Here is a 23,320-nt window from a genome sequence, read left to right as displayed (position 1 = left end):
CCACTTCTGCCACTTCGTTACATTATATACTAGAATTTTTCATCTTTTACTTAAAAACAAAAACAAAAACAAGTTAGGGCCAGCAGCAGTGGATCCCACCTGTGATCCCAGTACTTTGGGTGGCTGAGATGAGCAAATTGCTTGAGCGCAGACATTCAAAATCAGCTTGGGCAACACAGCAAAATCTCATTTCCACAAAATATACAAAAATTAGCCAGGCCTGGTAGCACACGCTTGTAGTCCCAGCTACTTGGGAGGCTAAGGTGGAAGAATTGTTTGATCCTGGGAGGTGGAGACTGCAGTGGACCGTAATCCAGCCATGGCACTGTAGTGACACAGTGAGTAGTAATATCTAAATAAAAATTAGATGTTACTACTAACAGTAAAGATTTGTAAAGTTATCCATATTTACTAATATTTAGTTGATCATTTTAGTTTGAACCTCTTATCGTTTTTCAATTTGTTTGTTTATGTATGTGAAGTTCTGTTAGTAGAAACCCCATTGATTTTGTTTGAGAAAAATAAAATGTTGCTTCCATGCTTAACAGAATTTTTTCTAAATATGAAATGTTAAGTTGATGGTTATATTCTCTCATTCTTTGAATGTACTTTCATTGTCTTCGAGCTTCCTTGTTGTTATTATGAATTTAATTATCAGTCTGATAACAACTTATCTATTGAAACTCAATTATCTTCTCTGGCTGACTTTTTTTCTTTGTTTTTCCTGTTCAGAAGTTTCCATATGCATATAGGTATGGATTTATTTATATTATTACTTTTTCTTAAGATTCACTAGGCTTTCTGAATCTGAGAATTTTCAAAATATTCATCATAATCACAACTGCTGCTTCTTTACTTTTCTTCATTATCTTCTTATGAAAATGTGATTATGTATGTGTTAGACCATCTCATTCTCTCCTCAATATCCCTTAACTTCTCTTTTATATATTTTTCCTCCTATTCATTCTAAAGTATCTGTAATATAGTGCAATCCTTCTTTTCATTTAGTAACACTCTCTTTTAATATTTTGAATCTATGTTTTGTGACGTTTGTTTCACTTATAATTTACTTTATCATTTTTAATCTGTATAAAATTTGTTGCACGTTTTCATATCTGGTTAATTCATTTTGATGATATCTTGTTGTTTAATAACATTGTGATATATAACATATACTTAATATTCTGTGGCAGATAATTCTAGTGACCATAGTCTTAGCAGGTACAATTCTAAATTAGTAGCTCTTCCAAGCTATCATTTATAGTTCCTTGTTTTCTCATCAATTCTTGACTTTTTAATCATGAGCTCATATTACTTGCAATTTTAATAATACATGTTTTTTGAGACCTGATTACAAACTATATTATTGCAGACAGGATTTGGTTTTTCTTCTCATAAGTGCTTGATAGAAACAAACAAACAAAAAATGACCACTTTAGTCATCAACTTGTTTATTTCAGAACTACAGGATATTATGTTTTCTAGTTCCAAATCCTTATAAAAGTGGACTTTTCTTAGAAACTGTAAGGAGATATTTTAACTTTTTTCACCTTCACAGTGTGAGACAAGTATCTCTCTAATCAAAGCAAAGGATTTTGTGTATTTGTTATTTATTTGGTGCTAGATTTGATGGCGGAAGGTGAACTTTGGTTTAGGAATCTCTGAACCAAATTCACCCTTATATTGGCCATAGGCATTGTCTTCTTCTCCTGTGTAGAGCACATCTTAGTAAGAATAATGCTCTAGAATATCACCAGAAATCAGGTGATAAGATGCTCTTAGAACAATGACCAATTCTTTAACAAATTCATTTCTCCCCATTTACGTGCTTTTGCCCTCCCGTTTCTTCCTTATTTTAGACCTAGTAATACATTCAAAAATATGACTTCTTGTATTTCATCCAATTTGTTCTCAGGATTTTGAATCACATCAATTAAGACTCAGTTTAAAACTATAAATACAGACTGCCTAGGTTTGAATCTTAGCTCAGCCTTTTGCCAGCTATGAGACCCTGTACATATTCCATAAATATGTGATCCTCAGTTTCTTCATCTGTAATTGGATGGGGGGCGTGGCAAATAATAATATCTGCATAATGATTTGACTGTGAAAGATGCATTAGCTAACTTACTTAAAATACTTAGGATTCAATACTGCAGGAATACCTGAGAATATTGTAGAAAGAAAAAGGTCCTGTTATTTTTTCAATAAAATAAAATAACCAGATTTTAGAATCAAAATTAGAAAACGTACTAATTGAATAAGCGCAAGGTTTTTAAGAAATATAAACAATTCCTTAAGGATTAACATAAGGATGATTTTAAATTGTTCCATTATGTAGAATCACTGATTTCAGAGAAACACAGCCTATTTCAACTGGTAAGTCAGTAGAGAGTTATCATATTGCAAAACATCGTAATTCTGCCCTTTCATCATAATGTGAGGAAACCGGATTTTTAACTTTAAAGACATAGAATGAAGCTTTCCAGTGTTAAAGAGTTATTAAGATGCTTATGGACTTTAAATGTTGGAATTGAACTCTTGTGTTTTTTTTCCTCAAAGTAATTAAGCAGTTTCTGTATTTTACGAAACACGAAAAAGCCCCAACTTCTACAGTGTATTAAATTTCCAAAAGAACACTTTTCTAATGAAGAAAATATATTTTGAGAATTTAATGTCCAGGTTTGGAAATCATTATCTCCTCTGGAAAGTTGTAACATGAAATAAGTGTATTAATGTATCAGTGTGGTGATAGGGGATCAATAGATTTATCTGATTGATTTGAGATTTCAAGTAAAAGTCACAGTTAAGATGATTTTAAGGGAAAAATAATATAAAACACAAACTTTTAAAACATCAGTTCAAACAAACAAAAGAAAGAGAAAAATTGTTTAAAACATTCTATGTGGTAACCACTTGTGACTTTTATTATTTAACAACTATCCATCATTTTGAATTTAAAAAATTCTTAAGTGTAAGAAAACTTGTCGCCTAGAAGTAAAAATAAAAAAGAATCTTTTATTTCTGGTAAGTCATTAGGACGACTCGATCACAAGGTTTGGTATGATAGTTGTTCATTAAATATTTATCAATAAATCCATGAATGAATTATTACAGTGAATTGAAGAGGTGATTTTTCTGAACATTACCACTTTCATAAAATTTATGATATTCCAAAATTTTACTCCGTTAATTTCATTGTGAATAGTTCTCTATTCTTGCATTTTACAAAATAAGATATATGTGACTTTATATTACTTGGCTATAATTTTCCAATTAACCTTTATTGATTCTTTTAATCTTAAATGATTTATGTCAGTTTCCGAAATACATGAATTTCAAAATCATAATGCTTGAAGCTACCCTTCTTTTTTGAAAATCCTCTTTTCTTCATGGAGCTGTGCATAAACTATATTGCTAAAATCCATTGCACATAGTATTCATTTTTTAAAAATATGGCATGAATAATTGTATGTTCCTCTTTAAATTTTCTTCTTCTTCAATGATACCATTGAATTATTGACCAAATATTTTAAACTCTAAAGAAATATTTTATTTTCATTTATTCAACTACTTTTCAGAAGCATCTATCTCAGCAACTTTATCAGATATGCCATAATAAGGTCTGTCCTCTATTACCTCTGCAATTACCTATGCTTCCATTTTTCCAAAGAAGTTTCATAGTGAAAATTATTCTCTTTTATGCAATTAGGGCAACAAGTGACAACAGATGCATTCACATGTAATGAAACGCAAGACTCCAGTTTGGCATTGCTAGTCAAGCGTTTCCACTTATAGGAGATGTCACTTTTTGCACTCAACAAGCTATCCTGCTAAATTAATCTTTGGTTGGCATTTATGTCTACTTGAAACTAGCTTACCACTTACCACTTCCTCAGTATGGCATCACGACAGACTAACAGATGGGCCAAAGGACGTGCATGCCAGATGATCTGAATGACAACCAGGTTTAAATATTATGGGATATATTTCTTTATTCAAATACTGTAATAATGATCTACACCAAATATCTATATATTAAAAACTGAGAAAGTGAGTACTATTTCAGCTTTACATATATAGATATTTTTAAAGTATATGTCAAATTTAAAGATAAGTTACAGCCATAATTACACCTATGTGTATGCCTGTTCAGATATCAGTTAAATGAAATTAAGGCCAAGCTTAGAATCCTAAGTCCTTAGAATTACAAAGAATATTAAAGGCACGTTCCCGTAAGTGAAGCATTGAAATGCCCAGAGTCACCTACCTGGTTTATTAATCAATGTTCTTCCCAAATATCTTATCTCAACATAGACTAAATTCCGTCCTACTCCTTGGACACTGGGCATCTTCTGGCTCCTGATTTACTGACCTCTAGATAATTCACTTTTCCTTACTTCTTACTACATATCTTTTTCATATTTCTGTCTCCTCATCTAGCTTTTAACCCTTGTGATTACCACAATCTCCAAGAATCCCGATTTTTCATGATCAGTCTGTTTGCACTTATTTTAATTTACTGCTATTATTATTTGATTTTTTTATTGCTTTTTGGCATGTTAACTTCCCCTTTGAATTCATGCTCTTAGCTACTGCATCCAGTGTTTAACTGGCTTTTATTACTAGTACTTTGTGTGTCTTTATCTCACTTTAATTTTTTCTTTTTAATTATTTAGCCTATTCTTATTCTTGTGAAGAAATATCAGATTTTTTGTGTTTCCCATTCTTAGTGACAGCATGAAGAAAATTGTTTATAATATGTAAGCAGATTAATGCTTCAAGGTTATATTGTTAAATTTGAGTATGCTTCCAAAATCATCATATTTGCTCCTGAAAGGTAGGAAGATTTAAATGTTTTATGATTTGGTTAGGTTTACCCAATACAGGTTAAAATATAAATCTAAGGCAATTAAATAATTTGGAATCCAAAGCGTTTCCAATAAAACATAATTTTGCATAATCTTATATATAATAAAAACGTTTTATTGTCCTGATTCTTCTCAACATTAAACTTGGATTTCCACTATATATTCATAACATTTTATAATTTAATTGTAAAGGAATTTACATTATAATTTTGCACTTTACTTTTAAGATGATAAAGTTGCATGTCATTTTATAGGTTATATAAATAATCTCAAAGAGCTTAAATGTTTCCTATGGGTTCACACAAGGAGCATCTTAAGAAAGCCTATTATCCATTCTTCTTCACCTTTTCTGTAAATTTTTTCCAGTATACTTATATATACAGCTCATATTTAAATAAACATTTTCATAGGTATTAGTCAACTTCTATTAACTATATTAAATTCTCAAATTGCCCAATTGTCTGGCAACTAATAATGGCTTGATGATAAATTGCAACATTTTTCTTTAAACATCATTTAAAATAATGTTTAATTGACAAAATTAAATAATTACATTTGCATCAATTTAAAGCATAGTTGACATTTGGAGAGAGAATGATTAATAGAATTAGTCAAATGTAGTCTCTTTTGTTGGGTTCTCTTGACTATCTCCAGGATTAATTATTTTTGTAAACCACTGGAATCTTTAGTACTTCAACTTTTTCCTCTTGAATATAGATATTTTTATAATTGCTTATTACATGACATTTTACCTAACCGAACTATGTAATAACTAAGTTTTAGAGCTACAGTGTTATTTGAAGTTCATGCTTAACCAAGAGAGGGAAGCATAACCTACAAGAAGCAGGCTACACACCTGCGCCAGCCCAATTCTATGGCAATACCTTAGTGCTAATCGGGTTATTACATTCCACCAACTGAACCTCACTCCTGCAGTCTCAGGATTTCTGCTGTTACTACTTTAGAGATGATCAGAATTTGAAGTGGGTGCTCATTTACATTAACAAAACATAATGAGAATGATAAAAATGCTAATAATGACAATGAATTTATATGCAGTTAAATACAATGAACAAGTGAATTGAATATGCATTTATCCATTTGCTTATTTTCTACTTGTGGACGAATCCACATAAGAAGGCAAATTTTAATTGTAAGATTTCTTAGCGAACTTGGAAGGAGAGCAATGGCTATAATATAATGTTAACACCTACTGTCATCTATGTCAACTACTAGTTAGTATAGAGCTGCTAAAAGGGCCACACATTCATATTTAGAACATCCTTCACTCTAGTCAGAGCTTTAAGAAATGCTGCTTTATGGCTGGGCATGGTGGTTCACGCCTGTAATTCCAGCACTTTGGGAGGCTGAGACGGGCGGTTTACGAGGTCAGGAAATCGAGACCATCCTGGCTAACACAGTGAAACCCCGTCTCTACTAAAAGTACAAAAAATTAGCCGGACATGGTGGCAGGCGCCTGTAGTCTCAGCTACTCTGGAGGCTGAGGCAAGAGAATGGCGTGAACCCGGGAGGCGGAGCTTGCAGTGAGCCAAGATTGCGCCACTGCACTCCAGCCTGGGCGACAGAGCAAGACTCTGTCTCAAAAAAAGAAAAAGAGAAAAAGAAAAAAAAAGAAAAGAAAAAAGAAATACTGCTTTATTTATGTTCATGTATCTATCTATTTATTTTCCAACCTCCCCTTATCTGTGCCAGCACTGGCTCTGATGGACTCATTCTTTCTTTAAACTATAACAATTTTATTTAGACTACCGTCAACACTTAGACGTGTTCCTTATTCTGTAAGAGTACATATTTTATTGCTTATCTCTCAGAGGGAAAAATCACTGCCCTTTCAACTGTTTGGGATGGAAACCGTTATTGATGATAATAATTTTCTAGCAATGTGAAAAAATAAGTATTTTCTTAAATGTGTACAACTTACACACCCGGGCCATCGGAGACTGAAATTCCAGCCTAAAGTTTTAGTTCAAAATTTTCTCATATTTTCTAAAGTTCAATACAATGAATCATCAAAGCCTTTTAACTTTCCTCAAGTCCATGCTCTTTGACTAGGTCACTGTAGGAGGCTAAAAGCCTTGCTAAAACCCTACAGTTATTAAAAATATATATATATATATTAAATTTTGTACATCTGTTTATATTTCTTGCTTTTCCTATGAGTCTTACATTAGTCCCTTGAGACAGACATATCCCACTAATTCACCACGTTTATCATAAATTTGTCTTGTATTGCCTATTCTTACTGTATGAGGCCTCTTCCGCCTTCTTGTGCCTATGGTTTTGTTTTCTGAGCAATTTCTAAAAACCAGGTACTGGCTTTTAGATATCGAATTCTAATATCTATGGACTAAACTTCAACATGTTTTTAATTAATATCACCAGCTTTGATCACCTTTTATCTTCTTTGGTAAAGAAAAAGCATTCTTTGTCTTATTGTACTGATGACTTGGGTTCTCTTAAATAAGGGAAGCATTTTTACATACCATTGAATTTGGGCCTCATCTATCTCATGAATGCTTTAGAGGCCTGAGAATATCTTCAATTCCAAGAAAAATTTCTATGTACTTGTCAGCCATCATCTTTTCTCTATCAGTTGAACAGGCTATACCTAGGAATACTGTCAATGCATTCATTCCTTTGACATTGACTATTGCCTAACGTTTCTCTATAAACTGAAAAAAGTGACAGCACTTGTGAAATCCATATATGTGGTTGACATTTGTCACCTTCTTCATTCTTGCCAAGGAGCATGAGGAAATCTAGATGAAAGGTAAATGTGCTCCACATGGATCCATGTTATGTGACTAACTCCTAACCAGTAGAGAAAAAGAAAGTGATCTGAGTTTTAGCATAACACCCCACACCATACCGTATTTTCTACAATAAGAATGATAGCATCTGTCTGCAACCATCTCACTTAGTGGCCACCGAGAAAATAATAAGTTGAAGAAACATGTAATGGCCTTTGAAATTGTTAAAAGGAGAAAAACTCGAGTGTCATTCCAGGCAGAAGTTTAATTTACGTGTCATGCAACAATAGTGGTATCATGTTTTGTTTTCTTAATTTGTGACTTTGCTATATACATTCTTATATTTTTGCCAGTGGACTATCTTGATCCCCTTATCTTCTCCTCAAAAAAGGAAACAAAACAATGAAAAAAACTACACATGCACACAGACTCACACATACAAACACATCATTAGGGTAAACTTTACAATTACTCCATTCATATGTTCTTATCTAGAAATTTGATCTCATTATTTGAGGAGACAGCTAAAGTGTTTTAGGTAAAGTTTGTATAAAATTTCCGTTGCTTTTAGAACTCAGTAACTTTTTTTTTTTTTTAATTCTGGAAAGCAAAATTACACTGAATATTGTAATTAGCCAACTAGTAGACAGATTTGTGATTTCTAAGAACCCAACAAGGGAAATTGTATTGATATTAGTGACACTAGAAGGAATTCACTTGAAATCCCACAGTACTATATTTGCAATTCTTTATTATTTTACCTTCTATTACAATTATGTAACATTCTGATTTACCTTATTAGACTGTGTGCTCCTTGAATATTGATTCCATATCACATGCAAATTAATATCACTTACAGTGCCTTACACTTGGAATGAGCTTACTCATTATCTTGATATAATTGATATCAACAATTGATATCAACTAATACTCATTGATATCAAAGAATGTCAATATTTGTTGTATAAATATCTAAGAAGCAATAAACAAGGATCATCTCTATCTTGAGGTAAAACAAAATATAATAGTATGAGAATGGATCATAAAGTTGCTATGCCAACCTTTACCATCTGAAATTGAACATGCTCAAAGTTTTTCCAGAATGTTGGGTTTACAGTATGTAATGTATAAAAATATTGTATGTAAGGTTAGAGAAATCTGGCCAAGCAGATATTTCTTAACTCTGAGTACCTGCATCGTGGTCTAAACCTTAGCTAGTTGTGTATCTATCCCATGACTTGCCATAACCTCCTAACAAAAAAGTACAGAAGGAGAGACCATGAGTTCCTGATTACCATTTGGAGAGATAATTAAAGGAGAAAATATATACCTATATAAATGTACATATATATACACACATATATATGTATGTGTATATATATAACATGATTCTACAAGCAAGCTTTTAGTTCTTGCACTAATGTCCCTGACAGGTTATATCCTAGATGGCATGGATCAGAGTCTCTGTCATGCTGATAAATTGAAGAAGAGTATTTAAGTAATCTTTTTTTTTTTTTTGAGATGACCTCTTGCTCTCTCTCCCACGATGGAGCACAGTGGCATGACCTCGGCTCACTGCAACCTCTGCAGCCTGGGTTCAAGCAATTCTCCTGCCTCTGCCTTCGGAGTAGCTGAGATTTACAGGTGCACACCACCGTGCCTGGCTAATTTTTGTATTTTTAATAGAGATGGGTTTTCACCATGTTGGCCAGGCTGGTCTCGAACTCCTGACCTCAGGTGATCCACCCACTTCGGCCTCCCAAAGTGCTGGGATTACAGGCCTGAGCCATCAGGCCTGGCCTTTAAGTAAACTTTTTGAATTGTATATTAGGGAGCTTCAGAGTCTAGGTACAGTCCTTTAGGTTTTTGGAGTAAGTTGGCCAAAGATGTGTAGAAATGAAGATATCTTGGGACTTGGCAATATTTGAAGGCTTACTTGTCACCTGATCTTCAGAGATGCATGCTGTGATCCAAGCTTAAGCTATTCTGTGTGGCTGCACTGGGCAAAGATGGTGTTTAATTGATACTGATTGAGCAGTTATTAACATAGGAATATTGAAAAAAACTTCAAATATTTGTTTCTTTGAGAATAAATTTGAGGGACTCTACTGAACCTTGAAAAGCATATGATTACATATATATAAAATCATAATATATAATCATTATATATCTATATTTATATATAACTTAGTAATAAGAAGAAATCTTATACATGATTGAAAGGAATTTTTCCCAGAGGAAGTGTCAGAACATAGAGAGCCAGAGAACCAAAGTGAAGTGGACTTAGACTTCTAAATGGATTAGCCTTGGTTAAGGCCCAATTATTTGAAGAATTGAAACATGACAGAAATAAGAAGAAGCTAAGAAGTAAAAGGACAATGACTGGAAAAAAAAATAAAGGATTTACTTCCCTCATTACAAAAACAATATAGGCATTTATGGAGACTGCGAGGGAAGTAATGAAAGAGTTCTCTAAAAGGATGGTCTGTTTTGTCTATGCAAAGGCAAAGAATATATCGCTGTTAGGGGTTAGGCATCCTATTTGAAACCTAATCAGAACTCTATAAGAAACTACAATTAAAAATGAATGAAAAACATCTTGTAACAGATGCCATTCTAGACATATAAAAGAAACAAAGCACTGGTGGCTTCTAGAAAGTGGTAACAGCAGGCACCGAATGCTGCCAGTAAACCAAGTAAACCCAACCAGGAAACTGGACAAGACAGATGGGGAATCATGCCTCTCTGAAAAATGAATAGGAAATATCTCCCATATTATGCCAGGTTGAACTAAATGTATGCAGGTCTCAGTCGCCAAAGTAAATGTCCTCATTGGTGAGTCTAACATTCCAAAAATAGAATGTATGCATCTTAAGCTCTGTAGGATTCTCTGTCAATGGCTTTGCCTCAGGGCCCCACATCTGCCAATTCTGGATCAAAAAGATCAAGGGCAAAAGAAGGGGAAGTATATTAGAGAAGGGAGTGATTCATTGACCTTTCAGGTAAAGTTAACTAAAAAAAAAAAAAAAAAAAAAAGAGAAGAACACCTATGAGTAAATGATATCTGCAATAGTTTCTAGAAATCTATAATATTTTTTATTCTTAAATACTCTGCTTAATGCTGTGTGAATTTCATTTAATTTTATTTTTGGTCTAGAGGGCAAAATATGTTTCTCTGAGATGAACCCTAACTTGGAAAAGAATCTGTAAATGTTCATAAAATGCAGTATTAAAAGATTGCAGAGTTTAAAAACATATTTGATAATTTGGGAAAGTCACCTTCAGATGAATGATTGGTACTGCTTAACTGGAAACAGAAAATCCCGTTGTTAAAATTGTGAGTTTTTGTGCATGTGCTTGGTCTATGTGTCTCATCATAAGAATCTTCATGTTTGTCAGCTTGTAATTTCTCACTTTCCTCACTGGAATAAGATGGAGCTTCTTGGCAGTAAAAATGTACACACACTAATATGGTTATTACAATCAGTAGATTATTTTACCAGAAAATGACTTTAAATAATTATATCAGTTTTTCATATGGATTAAATATGCTTAATCAATAGTTAACTTTCTCACATATAATAATTTTTCCCTTTTGTGGCAATTCCATTTTGCACTTCACATGTGATTTCTTGATTTTTGACATTTAATGCTGCTTTAGTTAGCATTATTATTTTTATGACTCGTTTTGTATTTCAAGAGTAATATTCCTGCCTTTCAGGGAATGCTTTTCTTTCTTGTTAAAAGCAGAAATTATGTAGAGTTGGAAATTAGTCAGAGATAAAGAGCTGGAAATATTAAACATTTCTAGCTGATATCTCTTACTAGTTAGGTAAACACTTTTATGTCTCTTTGGAATCTTTCTTTGTGGCTCAAGGTGTAAATCAAAGGAAATCCAACAACTTCTTCCCTTCTTTAGAAATAATAGCCTAAAATAAGTAATTTTAAGAAGTTTGTTACTGTTAATTTATATTAAAAATAAAAGATGAGAATAGTGAAAAGCATTTTAGCAAATAGAATTGTTATTTTTCACCTCTGAGATGTTCTTACCTGAATACGTAAATTAAAATAACCTGATTTTATGTTTGGTGACTTTGGATATTTATAAGTGAGCATGTGAGTTTGTGTGTGTGTCTGAGCATTACTTTAAAACAAATAAGCTTTATATTATATGTAAGAATTACAGTACTATTACTAGAGAATGCTACATTATTGCATGCAAAACATTTGGAGAGCTGCTAAGAGACAAGTCAGAGATATTAACTTTATCTTTATGTAAAAGACTTTGGACATATACCCCAAATGTCTGAAAATAGCAATGTATAAATATAATGTGAATCTTATTAATATTTACATAAACACATTATCATCCACACATACTGTTTCCTTAAAAATTGCTAGTATAAGATTATAGTATTATTTAGGAGCAATTCAGTGTACACATATTTAACCTTTTTATCGTAGATTCCAAGTAGCTGCAATAAAATAACAGCAGAAGAAACTCTGCATTTGTCCATGATACTATTTCAGAGAAATAGAAATGGAAAGAAGTTGAGATTCTGTTGAAAGGGATGTGAGCAATAGAAATAACTAACTGAGAAATAATATGTCATCACAGGAAGTCTTTGAGGTATTCTACAAATACGTTTTATCATAGTTGCCATAATTTGTCAGATCATCTCTTAAAGTAATCTTTAAACTTTCTCTCAAAACCTCAGCTTTCATTTTAGTGTTTGCTATTTTCCTTATAATATTTTGTCCTGAATAAAACTGGCAATAAAGTAGCTATTTTATGTCATCAATTTATCGTCAAATATTTATCCTATAACTAGTCATAAAAACTGCATTTCTCATATTATATAGTTCCTTATTTTAGCAACCTTTCTAAATCTGATAATCAATAGAATGTGGTTTCACATCCTCTCCAGCAACGTTATTTTTTAAATTTGTAGTAATAACCATGCTAATCAATGTGAGATGGTATCTCATTGTGGTTTTAATGTGCATTTCACTAATGATCAATGATGTTGAGCACTTTTTCTTAAGTTTGTAGAATGCTTATATATCTTTTTTTGAGAAGTGTCTCCTCACGACTTTTGCTTACTTTTTAATAGAGTTTTTTGCTTGTTGATTTAAGTTCCTTATAGATTCTGGACATTAGACCTTTGTTAGATGAATATTTTGCAAATATTTTATCCCGTTATGTAGGTTGTCTATTTATTCTGTTTATAGTTTCTTTTGCTGTGCAGAAAATATTTAGTTTAATTAGGTCCCACTTGTCAACTTTTTGTTGTTGTAATTGCTTTTTGAGGACTTAGGAATTCTTTGCCAAGGCTAATGTTTAAATTGTATTTCTTAGGTTTTCTTCTAGAATTTTTGTAGTTTGAGGTCTCACACTTAAATCTTTAATCAATTTTGAATTAATTTTTGTATGTAGTGCAAGGTAAGGGTCAAGTTGTATTCTCTTGCATGTGGCTAAACCAATTATCCTGGCATCATTTTTTGAATAAATGGTCCTTTTCCTATTGCTTATTTTTGTTAATTTTGTGGAAGATTAAATGGTTGCAGACATGGTGCTTTATTTCTGTGTTTTTTACTCTGTTCCATTTGTCTAGGTGTCCTTTTCTGTACCAGTAGCAAGCCGTTTTGGTTGCTATAGCCTAACAGTATAACTTGAAGTTGGGTAGTGTGATTCTTCCAGCTTTGTTGCTTTTTATTAGGATTGCTTTGGCAACTTGGGCTCTTTTTTTGTTTCAGATAAATTTTATAATAGCTTTCTTTTTCTAATTCTGTGAAAAAAGATGTTTGTAGTTTGTTAGGAATAGCATCAAATCTGTAAATTTCTTTGTATGGTATGGTCATTTTAATGATATTTATTTTTCCAGTCTTTGAGCATGGAAAGTTTTTCTATTTGTTTGCACTATCTATGACTTCTTTCAGCAGTGCATTGTAGTTCTACTTGCAAAGATCTTGCCTCCTTGCATAGCTCTATTCCTAGGTATTGTATTTTGTAAGTGGGATTGCATTCTTGATTTGGCTCTTACCTTGAACGTCATTTGAGTATAGAAATGCTACTGATTTTTGTACTTTGATTCTGTGTCTTGAAATTTCCTGAAGTTCTAGGAGACTTTTGATGTAGTCTTCAGGGTTTCCTATATATAGAACTATGTCATCAGTGAAGAGAGATAATTTGGCTTCTTCCTCTATTCGGATACCTTTTATGTTTTCCACTTGCCTGGTTGCTCTGGTGAGGACTTTTAGCATTGTGTTGAATAGGAGTGGTGAGATTGGCATGCTTGTCTTGTTCCTTTTCTTAAGTAAAATGCTTCCAGCTTTTGCCTGTTCAATATAATGTTGGTGTGTCCAGAGTTGGTTCCTTCTGGTGTGTTCTTCGTCTCACTGACTTCAAGAATGAAGCTGCAGACCCTTGTGGTGAGTGTTAGAGTTTTTAAAGATGTTGTGTCTCGAATTTGTTCCTTCAGATGTTCAGATGTGTCCAGAGTTTCTTCCTTCCAGTGGGTTCATGGTCTTGCTGACTTCAGGAATGAAATCGCAGACCTTCACAGTGAGTGTTACAGCTCTTAAAGATGGTGCGTCCGGAGTTTGTTCTTTCAGATATTCAAATGTGTCCAGAGTTTCTTCCTTCCAGTGGGTTCGTGGTCTCAATGACTTCAGGAGTGAAACCACAGACCTTCGCAGTGAGTGTTAAAGCTCTTAAAGGTGGCGTGTCCAGAGTTGTTTGTTCCTCTTGGTGGGTTTGTGGTCTCACTGACTTCAGGAGTGAAGCCGCAGACCCTCATGGTGAGTGTTACAGCTCATAAAGATAATGCAGACCCCAAGAGTGAGCAGCAGCAAGATTTATTGTGAAGAGCGAAAGAACAGCTTCCACAGAGTGGAAGGGGACCTGAGAGGGTTGCTGCTGCTGGCTCAGGGTGGCCAGCTTTTATTCCCTTATTTGGCCCTGCCCACATCCTGCCGATTGGTCCATTTTACAGAGAGCTGTTGGTCCATTTTGCAAAGTGTCCATTGGTCCACTTTACAGAGTGCTGATTAGTGCGTTTACAAACCTTTAGCTAGGCACAGAGCACTGATGGGTGCATTTTTACAGAGTGCTGATTGGTGCATTTACAATCCTTTAGCCAGACACAGAGTGCTGACTGGTGCATTTACAATCCTCTAGCTAGACAGAAAAGTTCTCCAAGTTCCCACTCGACCCAGAAGCCCAGCTTGCTTCACCTTTCAATCTCCCCTCTAAACAGGACACTCCACCTACTTTTGGGAATTGCGCAATGACTGCTCTAGCCACTTCCTGCTGGATAGGGACAAAGAAGGAGCCCTATAGTTGTAGTGTCCTCCAGAGGGGAACTCTTTAGACCAGTCAAAGGGCCAGCAGGTTGGTCCAGTGGCCCTTGGTAGAAGTTGTTAATTGAACTCATGTGGGGTTCTATTTGTAAGATCATCTGTAGCTTGATGGCCTCAATCCTAGAGAAAACAAATTTGACAAGGAGGTTAAAATTCCAGGGGCCAAAGGACAGTAACAGCAAGATGGCTGCTGAGGGACCTAGAAAGAGGAGAAGTCATGTTGCCCAACTCCAGAGGTTAGTATAAGAGTTTGAAAGGCATTGTCTGATTTCAGAAGCCTTTTCCTGTAAACGTCGGGCAGCATCTCGTATTATCCGACTGGTTAGTGTAAAAGCAACACTCTTCCCCTAAGAAGGTGCAGAGTCCACCTTGCTCAGCAGTGAGGAGGTCTAGGCCTCGGTGGTTTTGATAGCAAACTTTACTTTCGTTGAAAACCTTGTAAGTTTGGGACTTCAATTATTCTTTGCTATTAATAAGACCTCTTTCAGTCCATAGTAACTTAGAATTGGTATAGATGGCTCCTTCCTAATTATGTAAGTACTTCAAGGTTTGACTGAGTGCAAACCGCTCACACATTTGAGCAGACCAATTATTAGGCAATTTTCCTAACTCTACTTCTACAAGCATTTCCTTATCACTTACTGAATACCCATTGTGTCTTTTTCCCTTAATCACTTGGGAGGAAACATCTATGTCCTGTCCTGAAGGGAATTTCTCCTTGGTCTGGTTGGACCTTTGTATGGCAATTAAGATTTAGATACCCTGTTAGGAAACCTCCCGGGATAAGGATTTTTGATAGGAAGGCTACGGGTTGTCAGTGGCCTCAGTGCTTTCAGGTTATGCCCTTATCTACACTGAAAACAAGGTGGTATTGGAATGTTATAGGGTCACGGAGAAGACCTTCAATTATCAATTATAGGTTTTAAATTTACCCTGGCTTTTAAAGGAACAGGGCATACTGTTTTTTCTTTACTACTTCCATCTCTCTTTCTTTCTCTTTGACTTCTTTATCTCTCTTTCTGACTCCCTCTTTGTCTCTGTCTCTTCCTCTCTTTCCTTTTCTCTTTGACTTTCTGTCTCTCTGTCTCTTTCTCTCTCTCTTTCATTTCCGCTGGTCTTTCCCTGCCTCTGCTGGCTGTTTATGCTGATGTTCTCCCCTCTCCTTCCCCTTTTTGATGACTTTGGCAGTGTAAGAGTGCCACCTCCTTGGGTTTTTGCACTGAGTGCAGTAACTCCATGATTTCCTTGTGGTATTTAATGGTGTTTCCCTCAGAGGTTAGGAACTCCCTTTCTTTCCATATTGCAGCATGGGCATGTAGGATTAGATGAGCATACTTACTATCTGTAGTAAAGTCTCCCAATTACAACTGAGGAGGTGGGAGAAATACCTGGTTACAGGCTGTCCCAGGATTCCTCAGATGGTAATGGACCTTGAGGACAGCTGTCTGGGATAGGAGATTAACACTGAGAAAGCCACGCCAGTGTCCAGGAAGAAGTCAATTTCCTGGCCCTCAATGGTTAAACATACCCAGGGCTCAGTGAGGCTGATGACGTGAGCTGGCACTTGCCCCAGGCGCCCTCAGTCCTGTTGTTAGATCATCTGGCTGGGGGCTTCTGTCCCAGAGAACCTTTGTCCTCTGGGGTGGTGCACTTTCCAGTGATTGCCTCAGCATAGCGGACATGGGCAAGGGGGCAGCTTGTTAAAGTGTCCTTGCAAATCACACTGGTAACAAGCCCTGCTGGGTGATTGACCTGCTCCATTTTCTGTCCTCTCTGAACCACTAAGGTTTGCTTATCTGAGGGCCATGGCTAAGGCTGTGGCCTTTCACTGATCTCTCCTTTCCTTTTGGGCCTGTTCCTCTTGGTCCTTATTATAGAACACCAAGGTTGCCAGTTTTAATAATGCCTCCAGATTTTGTTCAGGACTCGGGACTTGCTTTTGGAGCGTTCTCCTGGTATCTGTGGCTGATTGGGTAATAAGCTTATTTTTTAGGATCAATTGACCCTCTAGTGAGTTGCAGAAGGATTTTCTTCCTTTCCCTGAGTTATGGTGGACATCATTGAATGATTCATGGACTTTTTCTTAATTCTCCTTAGTCCTTCTAGAACACAGGTCAACAGATGTTTATGACTCCAGTCCCTATGATCTGAGTCAAGGTCCCAGTGGGGATCCATACTGGGGATGGCTTGGTGGTTGGTAGAGAATTTGTCCCTTTCTTTGGCTGTCATTCTATCATTTACTTGACTAAAATACCAGGTATCTCCAAACTCTCAGGTTGCAGCTAAAGTCACATTCTTTTCATTAAAGGCCAGGGTTTGATCTCACACTTGCATGACAACTCTCCAAGAGAGATCAAAGATTTGCCCTAGACCCCGTAGAACATCTATGTACCTCTCAGGATCATCTGAAAACTTCTCTAGGTCTATCTTGATCTGCTTTAAATCAGCGAGGGAGAAGGGGGCATGTACCCAGGTTTGGCCAAATTCCCCTCCTCCTACAGCTTGAAGGGGACATAACCGATAGTCCAGGGGTTTTTGTGGTCCCTTGGAGATTTCTTTGCTTGTTTCCTTCTGGGTGGGGGACATTAAAGGAGGCTTATCATTAATAGGAAGGGGAGCTATAGGGAGTCTAGAATATGGGGGTAAACTGAAAGGTCCTCCTGTGGGATGTAAATTGCAAGCTTTGCATAGTTGTGGATTCACCCTCAATGAAAAGAAAGCTTGGACATAAGGTACTTCACTCCATTTGCCTTCCCTCTTACAGAAAAGGTCAAGCTACAGGGTAGTATTGTAATTTATACTTCTCTCAGGTGGCCATTTTTCCCCATCAGAGAGAGAATATTGGGACCAAGCTATAGTGCAGAAAAAAATGAGCTGCTTCTTTTTCAGCATTTGCAGGTCAAATTGGTCCCAATGGCTTAGGATGCATTCCAAAGGTGAGCCTGAGGATGCCTGAGCATTTCCCATCTGAAAGACAAAACCACCTGTGGTTTTGGTTTGTTTGTTTCCCCCCCTGCCCAAGAACCCACAGTGATCCCTGGACCCTGCTGATTGGAATAGTTGTACTCACCGACACAGCAGCAGGAACACCTCTTGCCCAAGAACCTGCAAAAGTCCCTGGACCCTGCTGATCGGAATAGCTGCATTCACCAACACAGCAGTGGAAACACTAGTTTTCCTCCTAGACCACAAGGAGGACCGACGAGGGCGGATTTAGTGGCCCTTACCAACGCATTCTCGAAAACCTCTTAGAGTCCTAAGGGTTCTCCTGTTAGTAGTGGGACTTTACCACTGTCCTATAAAGATGTTTTGCCCCCAAAATGAAGTGGAGGGCCATACCCTGAGGGAGGGAAGGGATCTCCAGAGTTGGAAGGGTGGTTCCTTTTGTCCTCACTTATATGAATAGGAAGGATACCATTTCTGAGGCTCCCCATATCCTACCTTCAGGAATAGCTTTTCTTAGCCCTGCTTATCTGAGGAGGGATCCTAAAATTCCAGATGGTTCCCCCTACGATGGGGCTTTGGACAAAAATTATATCTTTCTGATTGGTGAACCCGGGTGCCTACAGAAGGTAACAGAGTCCTGAAGTTTATACTAGAAATCATTCTTATAGGAGAAACTAGAAAAGCACCAGAGACAGGGAGTGGTTTTTAGAAGCAGGACTAGCCTCAGAGAAAAGAAGCAAAAGGAAGTTTGTCTGACATGCACTAGGACCCAGCAGGCAAATGTCAGGATAGATAGGATAGATGGGCGAGTCTCGCTTGAGTGACATGACTTTAAGAGTTCTGCTCATGGCTGCAGGGTCAACCAACTTGTTGTTGGGACCCGGGAGCTGAATGGCTTTCCTCTCTGTTGGCCCTCAGCTCAGTCCAGAAATGCAAGAAAATTGGAAGCTGGTTCCAGGCAAACCAGTGCTCCCAGCTCTGAAGAGTCAGAGGTAGAGAGCTCTTTCCCAGAAAGCCTGACACCCATGTCTTTAGTTCAGTAACCGCACTAGTCGTTTTTAACTGGCCGACAGGTGCCCGATATTTAGCCCCCAAATTCTAAGGAAAAATAAGACAGATAGCAAGCAAAAGGGGTCTGATAGTGCTCACTGCTTGGTGATAAGTGATAGTCCCATCTGAAAGACAAAACTGCTTGGTGACAGGCGATAGTCCCTTCTGGGTCACCAAAATGTGTCCAGAATTGTTTCCTTCCGGTGGATTCTTGGTCTCATTGTCTTCAAGAATGAAGCCACAGACCCTCATGGTGAGTGTTACAACACTTAAAGATGGTGTGTCCAGAGTTTGTTACTTCAGATGTTCAGATATGTCTAGAGTTTCTTCCTTCCAGTGGGTTCATGGTCTTGCTGACTTCAGGAGTGAAGCTGCAGACTTTCACAGTGAGTGTTATAGCTCATAAAGGAGATGTGTCTGGAGTTGTTTGCTCCTCTCGGTGGGTTTGTGGTCTCCCTGACTTCAGGAGTGAAGCTGTAGACCCTTGAGGTGAGTGTTACAGCTCATAAAGGTAGTGCAAACCCCAAGAGTGAGCAGCAGCAAGATTTATTGAGAAGAGCGAAAGAACAAAGCTTCCACAGCATGGAAGGGGTTCTGAGCAGGTTGCTGCTGCTGGCTCAGGGTGGCCAGGTTTTATTTCCTTATTTGGCCCCATCCACATTCTGCTGATTGTTCCATTTTACAGAGTGCTGATTGGTCCATTTTACAGAGTGCTGATTGGTGTGTTTACAAACCTTTAGCTAGACACAGAGTGTTGATTGGTACATTTTTACAGAGTGCTGATTGGTGTGTTTGCAATCCTTTAGCTAGACACAGAGCACTGATTGGTGTATTTACAATCCTCTAGCTAGATAGAAAAGTTCTCCAGTTCCCACTCAACCCAGAAGCCCAGCTGGCTTCACCTCTCATTGACTGTGGGTTTGCCATGGATGGCTGTTATTATTTTGAAGTATATTCCTTCAATGCCTAGTCTATTGAGAGTTTTTATCATGAAATAATGTTAGATTTTATTGAAAGCTTTTCCTGCGTCTATTGAGATGATCATTTTTATTTAAATTCTGTTAAGCTGGCAAATCACATTTATTGATTTGCGTATGTTGAACAAACCTTGCATCTCAGGAATAAAGCCTGCTTCTTCATGGAGAGTACCTGTTCTTTTTTTTTTTTTTTTTTGAGACGGAGTCTCACTCTGTCACAGGGGCTGGAGTGCAGTGGCCGGATCTCAGCTCACTGCAAGCTCCGCCTCCTGCATTCACGCCATTCTCCTGCCTCAGCCTCCCGAGTAGCTGGGACTACAGGCGCCCGCCACCTCGCCCGGCTAGTTTTTTGTATTTTTTAGTAGAGACGGGTTTCACAGTGTTAGCCAGGATGGTCTCGATCTCCTGACCTCGTGATCCGCCTGTCTCGGCCTCCCAAAGTGCTGGGATTACAGGCTTGAGCCACCGCGCCCGGCCGAGAGTACCTGTTCTTTACTGAAATACTTTGACACTCTGTGTAAAATTAGTTGTCTGTGAGAGTCCAACTCTGGATGCTCTACTTTTACTCATTGATGTATTTGTTCATTCTTTTGCCAATATCATACTGTTTTGATGGTGAAAACTGTGTAATAATTTCTTGAAATAGAGTAGTTTGATTTGTCTATGTTGCAATTTAATTGCACTGTTTACAATAGCATATAGTACAACATACAGAATTATATACTGTATAGTGTGTTTATGTGGAAAGACATTGCAAGTCATTTGAGAGGATCAACATGATCTAGTGATTTGAAGGTTCGTGTCCTAATGCTCTATTAGTAACACAAGAAACCATTTGCTAGGGATGCATCTAGTCCTTTTAATGTATCTGTATTAATAAGCATCCCTACATTGGTTCATTCACTTTTACATCTTGATAGAAATCAGAGATTTTGATGGAATGATGGCATGACATCACAAACAAGGACGAAAACAACATAAATCTTACCAATTTTGTTTTGCCTGGAAACAAAAATATTTTCAAATATACTTTGACTTGTATTGAAGATAAAAACAAAAATACAATTTAGAAAGAATATCTACTGGAAAACTAATCACTAATTAAAATTTTCATATATAAATCTAAGTACATGTTATATATGCATGCACTTTCACATGCCTTCTCCCTGATAGATGTAAATATGGATACCATTGCTTTATAACAACTACCACAGAATGTAAAATTTGGGGGTGGTGGCACAGGCATGTCACATTGTAACCTATAAGAAGTATCATTTTATAAATTATTAATGGGATAGATCTAAATCATTATAATGTAATTGTAATAATAATGTAAAATTGTAACAAAAATACTGGTTTCTAAAATCGACTAAAATGCTTTATGTAAATAAATCTTTTCTTGGTAGAAAGGACAACATATAAAAGTAGATTTGAAAATTCATAGTTTTATCATGTTAATTTTAAGTAAAGGAATATTGGAAGAAGGTATTTCCTCTATCAAGATATATAGTCTAGTTAGTCTAGTTGACTATATCTTTATCTCTATATATTAGAAGCATATATACCTAGATATACATGTAGATCTAGATCTATATATATTGAAATGATATATATCCTTCCAGTCAACTGTACTCTTTAGGCTATATATCTAAATAGTCAAATTGACTATCTAGAATCTAAAATAGCCTGACACTGTGAAGATAGATTCTGTACAATTGTTCACAGGCATATTATTTTTGTCAATAGTGTCTTACTATACACCTCTTTTATACCAACTGTATTTTTAATAAAATGCTTACTTCCTCCTAAGTCACATTTATTTTTGTCCTCTGTAAAACAATCTGGTAATCATCAGGGATGCTGTCTGTGGAAGTGTTCTGAAGTATTCAGCCAATTTTAAAAGGGAAGAATCACAGGAACAATTACAGTGAAAAATCTGAAACTGATGATGATCTTAACCTGTTACAACATCTAGAGTTTATTTTTTAAAATGGTCCAAAATACTGCCACTTTTATATTTTAGCATTAGTATAGAGAAATATTAAGTTACAGATGGCATATTTATTTTTATATATGATCAGAGAGCTTTAATATATCATATTACATTGAAATGGTTCAGACATATGAGCTTCCCAAAATATAAAATTTATTGTGTAATTCCTGGGTCATGTTCTCAGAGGTTAGCATAATATGGAGGTCAAGTATTATTAACCTTGAAACATAAGGATAATATGAAATACAAGGAAAATAAAGAGAAAATCAATTCTCTTTAAGAAACTTGGTAGACTTGTCATACATTTTTATCTAAAAAATAATGCCTGTACTCCAATTAACTTTAATGCACTTCAATATAATTACTGTATAATTAAACAGATTTACAGCTAGATGCACAGATAAATATGACTGTGTTCAGAAAGCATACCACCTTTCTGGGCTTTTATATCATTTATTTATTTATTAAAATACAGGCTTAAGGCCAGACGTGGTGGCTCATGTCTGTAATCCCAGGACTGGGAGGCTGAGGTGGGTGGATCACGAGGTCAAGAAATCAAGACCATCCTGACCAACATGGTGAAACCCGGTTTCTACTAAAAAGACAAAAATAAGCTGGACATGGTGGTGCATACCTGTAGTTCTAGCTACTCGGGAGGCTGAGGCAGAATTGCTTGAACTTGGGAGGTAGAGGTTGCAGTGAGCTGAGATTGTACCACTGCACTCCAGCCTGGTCACAGAATGAGGCTCCATCTCAAAAACAAAAAAAAAAAGAAAAAAGAAAAAGAAAATACAGGCTTAAATACATATGCAAAGAAAGGAAAGCTACAAATCTTCTAGTAATTTTGATAGGGTAGTAAAATTGTAGAGAAAACAGAAAAATAAGTAATAATATAAAAACAGTAAAATAAAAAATATAAATATAAAATAGTGAATCAATTAAATATTTAAATATAGAATGTCAACAAAGGCATGAGTTGTTTCTTGAATACATTTAAAAATGATAAATTCCTTGATAGATTACTCTAAAATCAAATAAATTGTTAAAATAATTCTTACTTTCAGTATAAAAGCCACAACACAGCCTACAAATATACAAAATTAATAACATTATAAATATTGTGAACCTATTTTTATAATAAATTTGTCAATAAAGTTAAAATGAAAAAATGCTTTAAAATACAATGTTACAAAACTTACAGAAATAATAAAAATATGCAATTACAAAATTAAGATAATTTAATCTGTTATTAAAATTTATTCATAATCAAAATCACCAGCAAAGTAAATTCACCATTGAATTATTTCAATCATTTAAAAAAGAAATAACACCAATCTTACACCCAATTTC

This window comes from Trachypithecus francoisi, unplaced genomic scaffold (genome assembly GCF_009764315.1).
Source record: "Trachypithecus francoisi isolate TF-2019V2 unplaced genomic scaffold, Tfra_2.0 Lachesis_group15, whole genome shotgun sequence".
Classification (NCBI taxonomy): Eukaryota; Metazoa; Chordata; class Mammalia; order Primates; family Cercopithecidae; genus Trachypithecus; species Trachypithecus francoisi.
This window is presented reverse-complemented; position numbering follows the sequence as displayed.